Below are 15,949 nucleotides of genomic sequence, written 5' to 3'. Positions count from 1 at the left end.
GGTGTATGAAGACATCTTATGTTGAGGGGCCACCCCAGCTCACCTATACATGCAAGTGTACTTCATTTTTCTTGTGTGGGTTCATACATATCCCGATGTTATTATTTTGGTGATTATCATATGTGTGAGATGAAGAAATAAACAATTTATATTTGCCGCAATGTTTCCACGAGAGGGACACGATATTATGAAGACAAGAACTGATCGGAAGAGCACGTTGCTAATCATCTGTTTCTTTCTTATTCACTAGCTGCTATCAAGTTATAGAAAGAAGGGTCTCATGCAACTGAACGTATTCATCAGCAAACACGAACATAAAAAATACATGTACATAGAATAATACATTATATATCACATGGGCCGCCCACCCACAACTCATCTCCACATACAAAGTTTTTACAAAAAAATTTGCACAATACTCCGCTGCACTTTCTTTTTTCGACTTCATTTTTCGCTCTTTGGATGCCATGTGTCTTGGGCATGGTGTATAGCTCCGTGCATAGTGTGGATATAGTGACTAAATAGGCCCTATCAGAAACAGGATTATCGCACCAGAAAACCTTTCCATGCAGTAAACAGTGCATGGAAATACTCCACGGACAGTGGATGCATGCATGTAATGTATATGGAGAGTGTCCTTGGGACCTCTGGGTGAGGATGCAGGGGTCACTAACGTGACCTCTTCCTTATTACGTAATGACAGAATGATCGCCCTCGCTCACTGGGGGTAAATTTAGGCTCCTCCCACTTGAAGCGAATGTGCCCAGACCCTTTGCCTTCGGCAAAGGCGGCGACTTCGTCGCGGGGCGGCGACTTCGTCGCCGCGGAGTCCAGTTGGCAAAGGGTCTGGAAACCAGACTAACTGCTACCAGGCGCCAGTGCCAGTGGTGCGTGTAGTAGTCTTAGCGCACGCAGACTTTTTCTTCGACAAACAAGGGTTTTTGCCTGCAGCCTAACTTTTCATGCCAAGCTGGGGTCGGTGTAGTATAGTTTCTGGACGTTTTTATTTCGTCTTCATTTTTTCCGAGTTGCAGCAAGCTGAGTAAGGGCGCATACCCAGTGATGTGAGACGCCCGAAGTCCCGAACCGTTTGTTTTGTTTTGTTTTGTTTTGTTTTTTTCGGGCGTCGCAATCACTGGGTATGGGCCGGCCTGGGCCTATAATAATGAGCATAGCTCAAAAGATTAAAGTAATAGTTGCAATTGAAGGTATATTTCCCTTTTGTCTTTCAAAATAATCGCCAAAAATTGAAAAAGCTCCCTACCGTACCTGGGAGGCCACAGGGCCAGGGGGTACTAAAACCCCCTCCCACACGTACCCTCGCTCGCACGCACATTCGCATGCCGAGATGCCGAGTCATGAAAATCTCGCTCATAAATTTTTTTTTGAACTTGGCATCCCTGACTTATTTGAATAGATGCAGACTCACTAACCACTACTAACAGAGATTCTCTTCGGATGGGGATCATTATGGGACATTTGTTGATACGAAGAAAAGTTCAGCGCTTGCCCCCTATCAGCAGCCTAGGAAGTCCAATACATCATACAAGGCAGGAAGGCGTATAGTAGTCAGCATGACCCCAACCACACACTACATGTACCCAGTTGCTTGGTGCAGTGAAAGTTTGCGTTGTGTATCCATGCAAATCATCGCGATCGCCCTGTTGTTGTACCGCGTAGGTCAACGTCTGTACGTCAACGATCGCTGAGCACGCATTATGCGACACGGCGAAAGAAACGCGTCTCTCGTACCATAGCTCTGGCTATGCTTGCTGTGTATGTATCGTACTTATTGAGAATACTGTAATAGACTTCAATCACGAATTAGCGAAATACTGAATACGTGTGTTGCATCCTGCTCTTGCCCGGCCCTATAGTATATGTGCTCATCCGGCGGACAACATTTCTCCGATCCAAGGCGGCGCTGGGCAAGGCCACCAAGACAGACAAAGCCGTTCTAACCCTGTTACATTCACAAGTAACCGTTAAACAGTGACTGAAGGTAAATTTATATAACCAATAGTAATACGATAGATTGTTTGAAGTTCTATCAACAGTAACACTCTAACGTTAGTCTACGTTCGCGTTAGACCTGTAACCATGTTAATTGTTAGAAAATAGGCCTATCTAAATTCTAACTACAAGTAACGTTAGGCCCTACAACGAATTTTTATTATAACATTACCTTAGGACTAGACATTTATCTAACGTTAGAACGTAACCATCCATTATGATCCATGGACCATGGCATCACACGACCGGGACCATCCATGTAACCATTATTGTCGATATAGGCTCTAACTATGTTAGTTCTAGTTGTCTAGACGTTCTAGTTAATTATGTAGCCTAAACCTCAAGTTGATGCCGATGCCGTTTCGATGGTTTATTAAAGGACAAGTTCACCTTTATAAACATAAGGATTGAGAGAATGTAGCAATATTAGTAGAACACATCATTGAAAGTTTGAGGAAAATCAGACAATCCGTTCAAAAGTTATGAATTTTTAAAATTTTTGTGCAGCAACCGCTGGATGAGAAGACTACTGCAGTGTATGAATAACTTGCGTACAACAATATAAGGAAAATATAAAGAGAATTTCACAAAATTCCATCTTTTGAAAAAAGTACACATTCCCCTGACTCGTTACCGACAAATGTTATGGGCAATATTATTCCCCCTGCCTTTAGAAAGAGGCAAGTCAAGAGCTCTTTTATTATGCGAAAAAAAGTGAAAATATGTTGAATTTTCTTTTACATTTTCTTTATACTGTTGTACGCATATGACTCACAAGCTGTAGTAGTCTCCTCATCCAGCGGTTCCAACACAAACATTTTAAAAATTCATAACTTTTGCATCGATTGTCCAATTTTCCTCAAACTTTCACTGATGTGTTCTACTAATATTGTTGCATTCTCTCAATCCTTATGTTTATGAAGGTGAACTTGTCCTTTAACTGGTTTGATACAAGGATGCCAAGTTCAAAAAATTTTTATGAGTGAGATTTTCATGACTCGGCATCTCAGCGCGCGAATGTGCGCGCGAACGAGGGTGTGAGAAGGGTTCCCCCCCCCCCCCACGGCCCCGTTAGGGAGCTTTTTCAATTTTTAGCTCTTAATGGTGCGATCAGGTGCATACTTATAAGTGACTATAGGAATTATTTTTCACTTATTTTGAAAGACAAAAGGGAAATATATACCTTCAATTGCAACTATCACTTTAATCCTTTGAGCTATGCTCATTAGACATTATATAGGCCCAAGTTGCAGACATCGCCCGGTGCGTGAGAATAATGTTAATGGGCGCCATGCGTGAGATCGTGAGACGGACCCTAAATGCTTGAGTCTCATGCAGAATGCGTGAGACTTGGTAGCTCTGTGGTTACCTTGGACCGATCGCGATGGTATCTGTCTCTTCACAGTGCCGGTGGGCTTCTTATGCGATGTTGGGAAATGTGACCATACATGTCCTGTCCAAACGTCTGATAAGAAGCCCTCCTTGAAGAGACAGATACAACCATCCATCTAACCTGCTACCTTTACTTTTACTTTTACCAATTACTGAAGCGAAGATACTGGGTAGCAGCAGTCGGACTTCAAGTTCCAGGTCTTACCATTGCCAATTGGCAATGGGAGCCGTGATTTAAAGGACGAGTCCACCTTCATATACCGGTACCTGTGGATTGAGTGAATGCAACAATATTAGTAGTAGTAGGACTTGGGGAAAATCGGACAATCCTTTCAAAAGTTACAAATTTTTAAAGTATTAGCGCCGTCACTACTGGATAAGAAGACTAGTGTATGATGTCATATGCGTACAGCGATATCAGAAAATAAAAAGAGAATTTCACAAAACTTCACTTTTTGAATAAAGTGCACATTTCTTCGACTTGGTACATGACATATGATAAGGGTAATGTTATTCCCCCTGCCTTCTGAAAGAGAGAAGTCAAGTGCTGTTTTGTTATGAGAGAAAAGTGTAAATGTGTTGAATTTTCTTTATTCTTTCTTTATACAATTTAAGCTACCAAGTCTCATGCATTCTGAGTGAGACTCGAGCATTTAGGGGTCGTCTCACGATCTCACGCACGACACCCATTTTTCTCACGCATCGGGCAAAGTCTGCAGTTTTGGGCCCATAATAGGAGCATAGCTCAAAGGATTAAAGTGATAGTTACAATTGAAGGTATATTTTCCTTTTGTCTTTCAAAATAAGTAACAAATACACTTAAGTATGCACCTGATCGCACCATTAAGAGTTGACCAAAAGATCGGTCTGTATCTGTCCGTCGGGGAATGTTCCGCGGAGACTGCGTCTGGCTTCACGGATCCCCTCTGTATACAGCGTTAATGGCAAAGTATAAAAGAGTCCTCCGGACAGATGGATCTTTCTGTCTACATTAAGAGCTAAAAATTGAAAAAGGTCCCAACCGTAGGGGGCCATGATGGTGTGTTGTGGGGGGACACCTCCCACACCCTCCCTTGCGCGCACATTCGCTCGCCGAGATGGCCAGTCATGAAAATCTCACTCATAAAAAATTTTTGAATTTGGCATCCCTGATTTGGAAGGCGGAAAAAAAAATTGGGTGCATACTGTATGCATGGTACATGAAGCGGGTCTCCCTTTCAACCTTTCATCAAGCAAAATCATAATTTTTTTTCAATATTTCACTCAAAGTGTGCACCAGATCGTTGAATTTCAATCCAAAAAATGCAAAATCTCTCGTGCTTGGGAGGGGGATACCCCCTCCCAAACCCTCCCCCTTTGTACCCCTTTCCCTATATAGCCTTAGTACACTTTTCAGATTTACAAAAAAAAAATCCAAATAATTCTGAATGCACAAGACTTATCACTTATATTCTGAAAACTCGAAAGTTCTCTCATGTACAAGGGGAATATCCCCTTTTAATCAACCCTTTCCTCGCTCAGGGGCCGTATTCTGAGGGCTTATTAAGTATCTGATTAGCACTTAATTAGCGAATCGGTATTCTGAGAGCTATAGGGGGTTTATTAACTGCCATGACAACAAGCGTTTTGGCGGGAAAGTCTTACGCGCTTGCGTTTATCAATGTGTGTACACCTCTGAGAGGACTTAATCACAGAGTTAATTACAAATCGGTATTCTAAGCGTGTAATTAAGTATGAAAGTTAATGGAAAACTTAATGATACCAAAGAGTGTCATAAATTACTCCGACATCACACATTACAGAGTTTTTTTCTTGGCCACAACGGTGCTTACCGTCTTCGGTAACCGAGGAGCAGTTGTGTCTTGTTGTCATAGTATCCATAGAATTCAGAGGAAAAAAGAAATATAGGCGATCTTTGGGAAATTTTGTCAGTTTATATGAGCTCTTTTCGTGTGTAGGTGAAGGGTTGTAATCAAAGACCGGAGTGTGCGCACGTAGCTCCTGCATTGTAATTACAGGGGGTGTGTGGAGATGCGCGCATTGGGGGCATATTTGCGCGTGTGATCATCATTTTGGCTTCTAACAACGCGTCTGATTGGATGGAATAACAATTAGATGGGAGGAACCTAAGATAATTATAGGGGACTTAATCATACCTTAATTACGAAGTTAATTACAGACTTAATTACGACCTCAGAATGCCACCCCAGGTTCCCCCAGATAGTTTTTTTTTTTTCCATTTTCCAAATATTCCATCAAATATGCGTATACGAGATATCTCAATTTCAACTTTAAAAAGGTAAAAGCTCCCTCGTAATTCCGGGAAGGGTGGTGATAACACTCGTCCATGCCTTCTCCCTGCTTGCCCGCCGCCTCCTCCCCCCCCCCCCCCACCCCCATGCATTAGACTGTGGCTACACTTTGAACATCCACAGTTTTCCAAATATGCCACAAAATGTGTGCACCAATCAGAATAATCTCCCTCGTGTAGGAGGGGGGAATTGGGTTTATCCCCTTTCACCTTCTCTGATTGACCAATTTCCAGATATTCCAACAAAAGTGTGCACCATGTTCTTGAATTTCAGTTCTAAAACTAAAAAAAGAGCTCCCTCGAATATGGGAGAGGTATCTTACCACCCTCCCTTTGCTCAGTCCCCTCTATAGACTTAGTACACTTTAGGGAATGGCTATTTCCGAATTTTCCACAAAAAGTGTGCGTCAGATCGCGTTATTTCAATTTTACGCAAAAGCTCCGTCGAGTGGGAGGGAGAATCCCCCTCCCACACCCTCCCCCAAAGCTCTACCTCACTAGACTATGTACATACACACAGATGATGCACACTCAGAATAAGAGCTAAATTTCGTTAATTTAACTTTTCTCTGAAAAAAAAAGCCCTATTTGTTTCCATTATTCTTATTTGGGGGAGGGGCGCTGGATGAAAATCTAAGTACAGTAAACCTCGGATAAGTCGACGTCGAGTGAGTCGAAAATCACTTAACTCGAAGCGAAATAAAAAGTCCCAATTTTTCCCTATGTATTTTCTCTAATAAATATTTGGATAAGCCGAAGTACGAGAGTCGAATTTCGGCTGTGTGGAAGTACAAACATCCAGTCCCTTTTGTACAAAATACACGTAGTTTACATCACTTGAGCCGAAGAAGATTTTTCTGGCATTCTCATTACATTTAGAGGAGAACAAAAAAAAAAAAATCGGCATGTCGCAGAACGCCGTCCCTGACCTGCTGCAGGTAAGCATGCACACTCACCGTACCGCTCCGCACGCATGTCGAATACATACACATGTATACATGTATACACACAGCACATCGATCCATACTTTATCCATACACACAGCACATCCATACTTTATCCATGTCAAGCCAGAACTCCTTGGTCAACCAGTCGCTGCTATAATATTTTAGTGACAGGCCAAGTGGGCGGAGCTTGTTTGTCCGTGCCCGGCTGACTGTAGTTTTGTTCAGTGGAGGTGGGATGGGCCTGGGAGAGTGTTTGTCTCAGGGTAGGTTGACAGAGATGGCTACCTATTGCACCAGTAGCACATGCACATTGCCACATTAGCGCAGACATTCTCAGAACTACGTTTAACTACTAGTATTGATACAAATTCCATGTTCAATTTGGAACAAAATAAGAACATTATTTTCAAGAACAGACAAATTTGAATGCAAACACACACATGCACGCACACACACACACACACACACACACACATGCATGCAAATGTACTATAATACATGTACATAACTGTGAGTCGAAAAAAAATCGACTCTCGCGAGAGTCGAAGTTCACTTAAGTCGACGCATTTTTGTCAGTCCCGAGAGCTTCGACTCATGCGAGGTTTACTGTATTGCACCAAAAGTTTGCACCAGATTGCTGAATTTCAGGTCTGAAAATGCAAAATCGCCTTCTTGTGAGAGGAGAAATGCCCCTTATCTACACCCTCGTGTGCTTGCTTTTTCTAATTGATTGCTTAACCCTAAAAGGGCCAGGGGGGCGGATTCCGCCCCCCTCGACGTTTCGCGCTGTAATTCTGTAACGCGAGAAGGCCTCGTCGCGAGGCTTCTTGACTTTGTTTGTTCAAGTCTCGCGCAACTTTTGAGGCCAAAGTTGCAACGTCCGCGCATACTTTTGCAAAGCCATGCCCTTTTTTGTAACGAAATGTCGCCCCAAAATGGGCACAATTCTGTGATTTTGTGTACATTTCCTATGGAAAACCGTGCTCTGTCATGAAAGTCATAAAACCTGATTATTTTTACAATTAATCACTTTCATTGATTAATTTTATGCTAGTTATGGTAGAAAAGTGGTCAGTGACAATTTACAAAAAAAAAACAACAAAAGTTGCAAAACAATGAAATACAAGAAATTCTGAAAACAAAAAATACATAAGAATTGAAATGAGTTTTGGAAGTTTTTGTGATGTACAATTGTTGAATATGCTAAAACAGATTTACAGATCAAAAATTAGACTCTCAATGCTTTTAATTAGGCTAAAATATGATCTTGAGCTTAATTTGCATAATCAATTAATTGAAATTAGAAATTGATTGTTTAAAAAAATCCTATGACACATCTTGTAGATTATGACGTGGGTCTCATGCATGCGGGGGGCGAGGGGAACCCCCCCCCCCCCCCCCCCCGCCCGGCCCTTTTAGGGTTAACAGACAGCATTCATGATATTCATTGTAAGAATTAATACAATAAGTTTATTTACGTGATACCATTTTATAGGCAAATTCTTCAATGTAATCTACATCAAAATATACTGCTACCTTAAACAAGATGGACTGTCAATAAAACACGCAAACATGCAAAAAGTTCTCACCGTGGGACCCCCCTTCCACATCCTCCCCTCCCACATGCCCCTCCCCTCCCCCCCCCCCCCCAATCAAATTGCACCATGTACAACATCAAAATGAAAAGTTCTCACCATTGCAGGGGGAATCCCCCTTTAAATTGAATTGAATTACAAAAATACAATTTTATAGGCAAAATTGTTCAATAATAATCTGACAGCAAAATGTACTGCTACCTTAAACATGTGGGACTGTTCAAGTCGATAAAACACACAAAAAAATGCATCAAACTGCACCATTTACAACACCAAAATGCAAAAAGTTCTCATCCTCCCCCTCCCCCCCGATCAAATCCTGGCTGCACTAGTTATAAGGCACACTATTTAGTAGGCCTACACAGTGATGCCGCACAGGCGGAGCAAGAGCTGAGATACCACGGTTAAAGGCCGTGTCACACCTTTCCGGGCAAGCTACGCGGGCTTGTGGCGAGGGGGTAGTTTCCAGCATGTAGAAGATTTTCCGCGGGCGAACAAGAATGTTTGCAATTTTCGCACTTGTTTATTACCTACTAGATGCGTGCTGCTTAGCTTCTACTTGCATGCGTTCCGTGTGACCTGAGTGAGAGCTTTGAAACCGATCCGTTTTCTGTTACGAGCGACTTATGGGTACTGAGAAGTACCTGCGTTGGAGTTGCCTGCGAGATGCTGCTGGTAAGGGTCTCCTAGTGGTGTTCTGCGTGTACCTCTGCGAGCGAACCCCCACGACTCATTCGCAACAAGTTTTGAGCATGCTCAAGGCCTTGTCATACCGTATCTGGGGAAGTTTTACGGCCTGACTTGCGGGGAACTAAATTTGCTACCCGGAGCTCTCCCCAGTTGGTCCGCACCTGACAGTACCTAGCTCGTATCTCGCCTGTAGTTGCCCGGAGGTGCTCACGCAAGTCCGATTTAACCGCAGCCAAGTTTTGAGCATGACCAAAACTTTTTCCGGGTGAGTCGCGGGGATGCCCGGAGAGGTCCACGCAGAACGCCAGTAGGAGGCCCTTAGCGGCAGCACTTCGCAGGCAACTCCCACGCAGGTACTTCGCAGTCCCCTTATGCAGCCAAGACCCCGTTTACAGTGCGAGGCTCGGCCGCGGCCTAGCCCACCTTCATTTCAGTGTAAACGCACAAAAGGCCAAATGCGAGGCCAAAATTGGCCTCGCATTTGGCCTCGCTCTGGAGGTGGTCTCGGCCACGGCCGAGCCACGGCCGAGCCCGGCCTTTTCTTGGTATAAACGCAAACTGGGCCAAATGCGCGGCCAATTGCGCGGCCAATTTTAGTCTGGCTTCCAAACCCTCTGCCTGTATCTTTCGCTATTCAGGATATTAACCCCCTCAACATCGAAAACTAGTATAGTTTAGGGTGGTTTTGTCCTGCAAAGGATTTTTTCCTTCGGCAAAGGCCTTTGCCCGAACGGCAACTTCGTCGTCACGGAATTCATTTGGCAAAGGGTCTGAAAACCAGACAATACCAAATTACGTTTGTTTACAAGCAGAGCGCCACTACGACAAAATATTGAGCCCGGCCCCGCACTGTAAACGGGGTCCAAGATAATGACATTCCATGGGGCTTCTTCCTTCAGAAGAATTCCTTCAGAAGAATTCCTTCAGAGGAATTTCTTCACTGAGTTGTCAGCCCCCACGCGACTGGTACAAAGGTCACGCAGTATACCCGCAAGTAGAATTTAATTGGAACGCTTCCGCAAGTAAAACACATGCACTGACTCGCCCAAATCATTGTTCGCCCTCCGAAATTTCTGGTATACTGGAAAATCCCGACACGCAACAAGCCTGCATAGCTTGCCCGGAAAGGTGTGACAGGGCCTAAACATGGTTGCGGGTAAAAGATTTCCGTGCACACCTCCGGGTGACTACGGGTGAGATACTTGCTAGGGACTGTCATGTGCGGCTCATTCTGGGGACCTCCGCGTAGTAAAAATTCTTCTTTGCAAGTCGCACGCAAGGCTTGCCCGGAAAGGTGTGACACTGCCTTTAGTCATTCAATTATCTATGAATATTTCTTTGTCTTACTTGTTTTTTTGATAGGAAAACAATCCAAAATTTCACCAAAAGTGTGCACCAGATCGTTGAATTTCAATACTGAAAATGCAAAATCCTTCCCACACCCTCCCCCAGCTCAGTCGCTCCGCTCCCTTGCACAGATATTCCAACTATAAGTCCCTCCCCCACCCACCATCATTAAAACGGAACTATGCCCCTGGAGATGATGGCTTTATTGACTTAAATCAAGAAAATTGAAAAATGCAAAAGAAAATTGAGATACAAGAGAAAGAGCAACAAAATAGTCTTACTACCTTTAAGGTCTGATTTTCCGCCGAACGTCGGCTGACAAGCAATAAAAAAACAAACAAAAACAAGAACAAAAAGGTCTTCATATTTTTGCTGCCACTTCCCTCCCACTTTAGATTTCATGCAAAAGAGTGGGGGATGCAAACATCTGTTCCCTTTAAAGTGTGTGTGTCTGTGTGTGTGTGTGGGTGGACGGGGGGGGGGGGGGAAGCAACCCCCCCACCAAGCTTCTGTCCACCCCCCCCCCCCCCCCAAAAGGCTGCGCTGGTCCAGTTATGGGCTTGTAATCGTGGTGATGGTGACTATTGCCGACCATCCCCCACCCCCCCCCCCACTCCTCAGTACGGATTTACGCCGTTGACTATAGACCTATTGGGAGAACCATGCATATTGGCGGAGGCATCCTTCATTGCCATAGCGACATTTCTAGTTATGCCTCCACCACGAAGTGGTGCGGGAGGCATTATGTTTCCGGGTTGTCCGTCTGTCCGTCCGTACATCTGTACGTCCGTCCGTTTTCATTCGTTTACGCGATAACTTGAGAAATATTGACTGGAATTTTACCAAACTTGGTCCAAGTATAAAGTATGATGAGGCAATTACTTGATTAGAGTTTGGGTGAAATCGGCCAAAGGTCAAAAGTCAAGGTCAAATCATGAAATTGTATCCGTTTATGCGATAACTCAAGACTGGATCGAGCAAATTTCACCAAACCTTGTCCGAGGATGATGTATGATGGGACAATTACATGATTAGTTTTTTAGTAAAATCGGACAAGAGATCAAAGGTCAAAGATCAAGGTCAAATCCAAAAATTTATCTGTTTACGTGATTAACTCAAAACTAGATGAAGCAGCTTTCACCAAACTTGGTCCAAGGATGATGTTTGATGGGGCAATTAGTTGAGATTTTAGTGACATTGGCAAGAGGTCAAAGGTCAAAAGTCAAGGTCAAATGCTAAAATTGTTGCTATTTCCCCCATATCTATGCAATTCCCAAAGGTATTTTATTGAAACTTAGTGTAGACATGTACTACTGCGTAAAGATTCTCCAGAGAGAGTTTCATGTCATAAGGTCAAAGGTTAGGTGAAAATGTTGCAATTTCACTTTTCTCGCAAATGGTTCAATGTATCTTCATGGAACTTGGTACATATGCAAATACTGACTGGCAGGGATTATCTAGGGAATTTCGGGGTCATGGGTCAGTAGTCAGGGGTCAAAGGTCAAGGTCAACTCCTCAAAATTTTACTGTTTCCCTCATATACTAGTATGCAATGCTTGCATTATTAGTTTTAAAGCTTCAACGAATACAATGTACATGTATTACCTAATGGAGATTCTCTGGGAAATTTCCAGCCAGAAGTTCAAAGATCAAAGGTTAAGGGTCAAAGGTCAGGTTTGAATTAAAAATATATATTTTGTACTGTAATTACACTCTTTCTTCATACCTTGAAAATTACTTAATGCATAAACTTATAACAGGGCGGTCAGAAGTCAAGTAAAAATCCTCAATTCCCAAAATATTTGTACCTGCACTCTTAGACAATTATAGGAAATCCAGTTTGAGGAAAGTGAACATTCAAGACATTTCTGACAAACCTGTCATATCAATATTTTGCCAGTTATGTGAAACTGTCATCACACATTGTGAAGACATTGTACTATACAACTATTGGGAGAATCATGCATTATGGCGGAGGCATCAGTCGCTATGGCGACTTTTCTAGTTTTATAATGTTTTCATGTATTTTCAGTACACAATCATGCATTCAACCATTATTGTGCCAATACTTGATGGGACATTATACAAATAATGAATGTTTATGAGTGCAGTGCACAGAATATTTCATGACGGTGAAAGATGGATCAAACATTTCATCTTTCACGGAATGAAATATTCTGTCCATTGCACAAATGAAAAACATTTATTATTTGTTTTATATGACAGCTAAAATAGATCCTTGTCATTTGATGTTTTATCATCTTTACAAGCAAGAGAAAATCTGAGATCGAGAGAGTGCTCACTGAGTGCTTTACGATAGCGCGCTGTCGCATGATACACACACTGCAAACGCAACCGTTTTACACGCGTAGTGTGCCGGGCTCTCGGTGAGGGTGGAATGGAGCAAATCTTATGGATCCAAAATTGCACGGTAAATGGAAACACAATTGCATGGATGATGACGTCATAGTGAAATGGCCAGAATGATTAATGTCAAACAACCAATCAGATGATAAGGATTGCAGCAGAACAGTTCATGACTCGATGTCAGTGACTGGTGCCTCGCTTGTCACTGGTACTGAGTGCATAGCAGTGATCGCAGAACAATGCAGCGGCAGTATTCAACAAGTCGAAATATCGATCTCATTGTCGGTCAGTATCAATCAAACAAACAATACATGAAGGGAAATTTTACTTACATTGCATTTTATTTCTGTATCAATTTATGAAGTGTGAAACATGACAATGACAGTAGATAATCATGATACACATTACTAGTGAATTGGTAATATTTAAACATACAATGTACTGTAAGAAAACCCCTACCATGATACGCTAGAAATTGCTGTATTTGAGCATATCTCTCTGATCTGGCCAAATCGATTATCCCGATGCCTGCTAGTCCCAACAAGGCCGGATAATCGAGGTCCTACTTTATAACTAGACTTGGAATTTGTCAACACTGACAAATTAGGTGATCTGATCTTTTTGAAAATCAATGATTTGAGTCCTGATCTTAATACAGGCATCGAACAATAGCGCAAAGTCTCAGCTACAACATATTAAAATCTGGGAGAAATTCACGGAAGGTTAAGTGAGCTAGTGCTCGATAAAGACAATCATGTCAATTTTCACATCTAGAAAAATTCCGTCCCATAGAGATAACACGTCATAACAAAGATACAAAAAGAAGTACATATGACCTTTGACCCCCACTTTGCACAGACAAGATGGCATCTGAGCAAAAAGTGATTATTTTTTTTAATGATTCTTGGAGCATGGTCTTTGCGTGTGCAAAATATGGGAAAGATAGGACAGGTATTCACGAAGATACAGAATGAAACATTTATGACCTTTGACCCTAATTTACATACCCAAGATGGTGTCCGATCAAGTAGTTGTTATTTCATGAAATAGAGTACGTGACATGAACTAAACATGTGCAAAATATGGGGGTGATAGAGGCTGTTTTTCTTGACTTATTGCAAAGAAAGTTTCAAAACGAAAGGAATATGAAAATACAATGTACATCGAACATAAGCTTTAATTTCAACCAAGTTTTTGGACGTGATCCTGACGCCATATGAAAAAATGAAGGGTACATTTACGATAGCCCAAAGTCTTAACTACAACATATTAAAATCTGGGAGAAATTCACCAAAGCATAAGTGAGCTAGTGCTCGAAAAGGACAGTAATGTCAATTTTCATTTCCAGAAAAACTGCACTCCCATAGAGATAACACGTAAACTGGTCAAATTTGACAAGATTACTGTCAATCCATTTTTACGAGGTAATGCCGTCATCCAATCAAAATGTTGTTATTGTCCCCGCCAAACGAGTTCGAGCAGGGGACTATGAAACGGGTTCCGTACGTGTGTGTGTCCGTGTGTCTGTCCGTCCGTCTGTCTGTGCGTCCGTGTGTGATCAAAATGTTCAATTTGCTACTTCTCTGTCATTTATGAGCCAATTTTGATTCTGTTTGCTTTATATGATAGCACTACATGGGAGCTTTGAAACTGCTACACAGAATTTCAGTTGTGACCTTTGACCTTGACCTTTGGCCTCTATTGTACATTTTGCTTCAAAATGCTACTCCTTCGCCATTTCTAACCCGATTTCAATTCCGTTTGCTTTATGTGATGACACTAGGTGAGGGCTTCAAAACTTCCACACAGAATTTGACCTTTGACTTCTTTGACCTTTGACCTTGATTTTTGACCTATATTGTACATTGGCTACAAAATGCTACTCCTTCGCCATTTCTAACCCGATTTCGATTCCGTTTGCTTTATGTGATGGCACTAGGTGAGGGCTTCAAAACTTCTACACAGAATTTTGACCTTTGACTTCTTTGACCTTTGACCTTGATTTTTGACCTATATTGTACATTGGCTACAAAATGCTACTCCTTCGCCATTTCTAACCCGATTTCGATTCTGTTTGCTTTATGTGATGGCACTAGGTGAGGGCTTCAAAACTTCCACACAGAATTTTGACCTTTGACTTCTTTGACCTTTGACCTTGATTTTTGACCTATATTGTATATTGGCTACAAAATGCTACTCCTTCGCCATTTCTAACCCGATTTCGATTCCGTTTGCTTTATGTGATGGCACTAGGTGAGGGCTTCAAAACTTCTACACAGAATTTTGACCTTTGACTTCTTTGACCTTTGACCTTGATTTTTGACCTATATTGTACATTGGCTACAAAATGCTATTCCTTCGCCATTTCTAACCCGATTTCGATTCCGTTTGCTTGATGTGATGGCACTAGGTGAGGGCTTCAAAACTTCTTCACAGAATTTTGACCTTTGACTTCTTTGACCTTTGACCTTGATGGTCTGTATTGTACATTTTGCTACAAAATGCTACTCCTTCGCCATTTCTAACCCGATTTCACTTCCGTTTGCTTTATGTGATGGCACTAGGTGAGGGCTCAAAACTTCCACACAGAATTTTGACCTTTGACCTTGATTTTTGACCTATATTGTACAGTGGCTACAAAATGCTCCTCCTTCGCCATTTCTAACCCGATTTCGATTCCGTTTGCTTTATGTGATGGCACTAGGTGAGGGCTTCAAAACTTCTACACAGAATTTGACCTTTGACTTCTTTGACCTTTGACCTTGATTTTTTACCTATATTGTACATTTTGCTACTAAATGCTACTTCCGGCGGGGACATATATTACGCCCCGCGTAATTTCTACTTTTCCTTGTGACATTAATGAAAGAGCATTTAATAAGCTACAAAATACTGAAATCTGGGTGAAAATTAATAAAGGATAAGTGAGATACGCTCGAGCAAACTTGAAATTTGATGACGTCATTTTGAAAATTTACTTTTTTTATTTTATTAAGAGATTTGATATCTTGTAATCATTTTTCCAGCATCGCCAACCCATGAAATGATATGTACAACTCATCAGCTTTCAGAATATGTAAAGAAAATGGGGCGTCACCGTCCATCCTGATCAGATTTAAAATGGGCGGTTTTTTGGCATAGTTGCAATGTATATCGCCATTGACGCTCGCGCGGAATTTCAACTTTGACGGGCCCGTATGACATCATATTGAGTCGGATTGACTTGAAACTTGGTAGAAATATTCCTTGACATTTTAGACATCCGATCAAAGTGAAAAAACAGGAAA

The 15,949-nt window shown here is 42.0% G+C and overlaps 1 protein-coding gene across 1 annotated transcript in view; it reads left to right on the top strand.

Moving 5' to 3' along the window:
• The first annotated feature begins 1,637 nt into the window (after nt 1-1,637).
• The window catches only part of LOC139735934 (uncharacterized), a 202,853-nt gene continuing 188,541 nt past the window's right edge, over nt 1,638-15,949 (top strand). The window contains exon 1 of the mRNA XM_071646688.1: nt 1,638-2,002. The gene's annotated coding sequence lies outside the window, so the exon portion shown is untranslated. The remainder of the gene's footprint in view (nt 2,003-15,949) is intronic.

The sequence above is a fragment of the Diadema antillarum genome, unplaced genomic scaffold, assembly GCF_040938485.1.
Source record: "Diadema antillarum isolate AM-2024a unplaced genomic scaffold, OU_Dant_1.0 seq00000610_RagTag, whole genome shotgun sequence".
Classification (NCBI taxonomy): domain Eukaryota; kingdom Metazoa; phylum Echinodermata; class Echinoidea; order Diadematoida; family Diadematidae; genus Diadema; species Diadema antillarum.
Note: the sequence above shows the minus strand (reverse complement) of the source record. Positions and strands in the feature narration are given on the sequence as shown.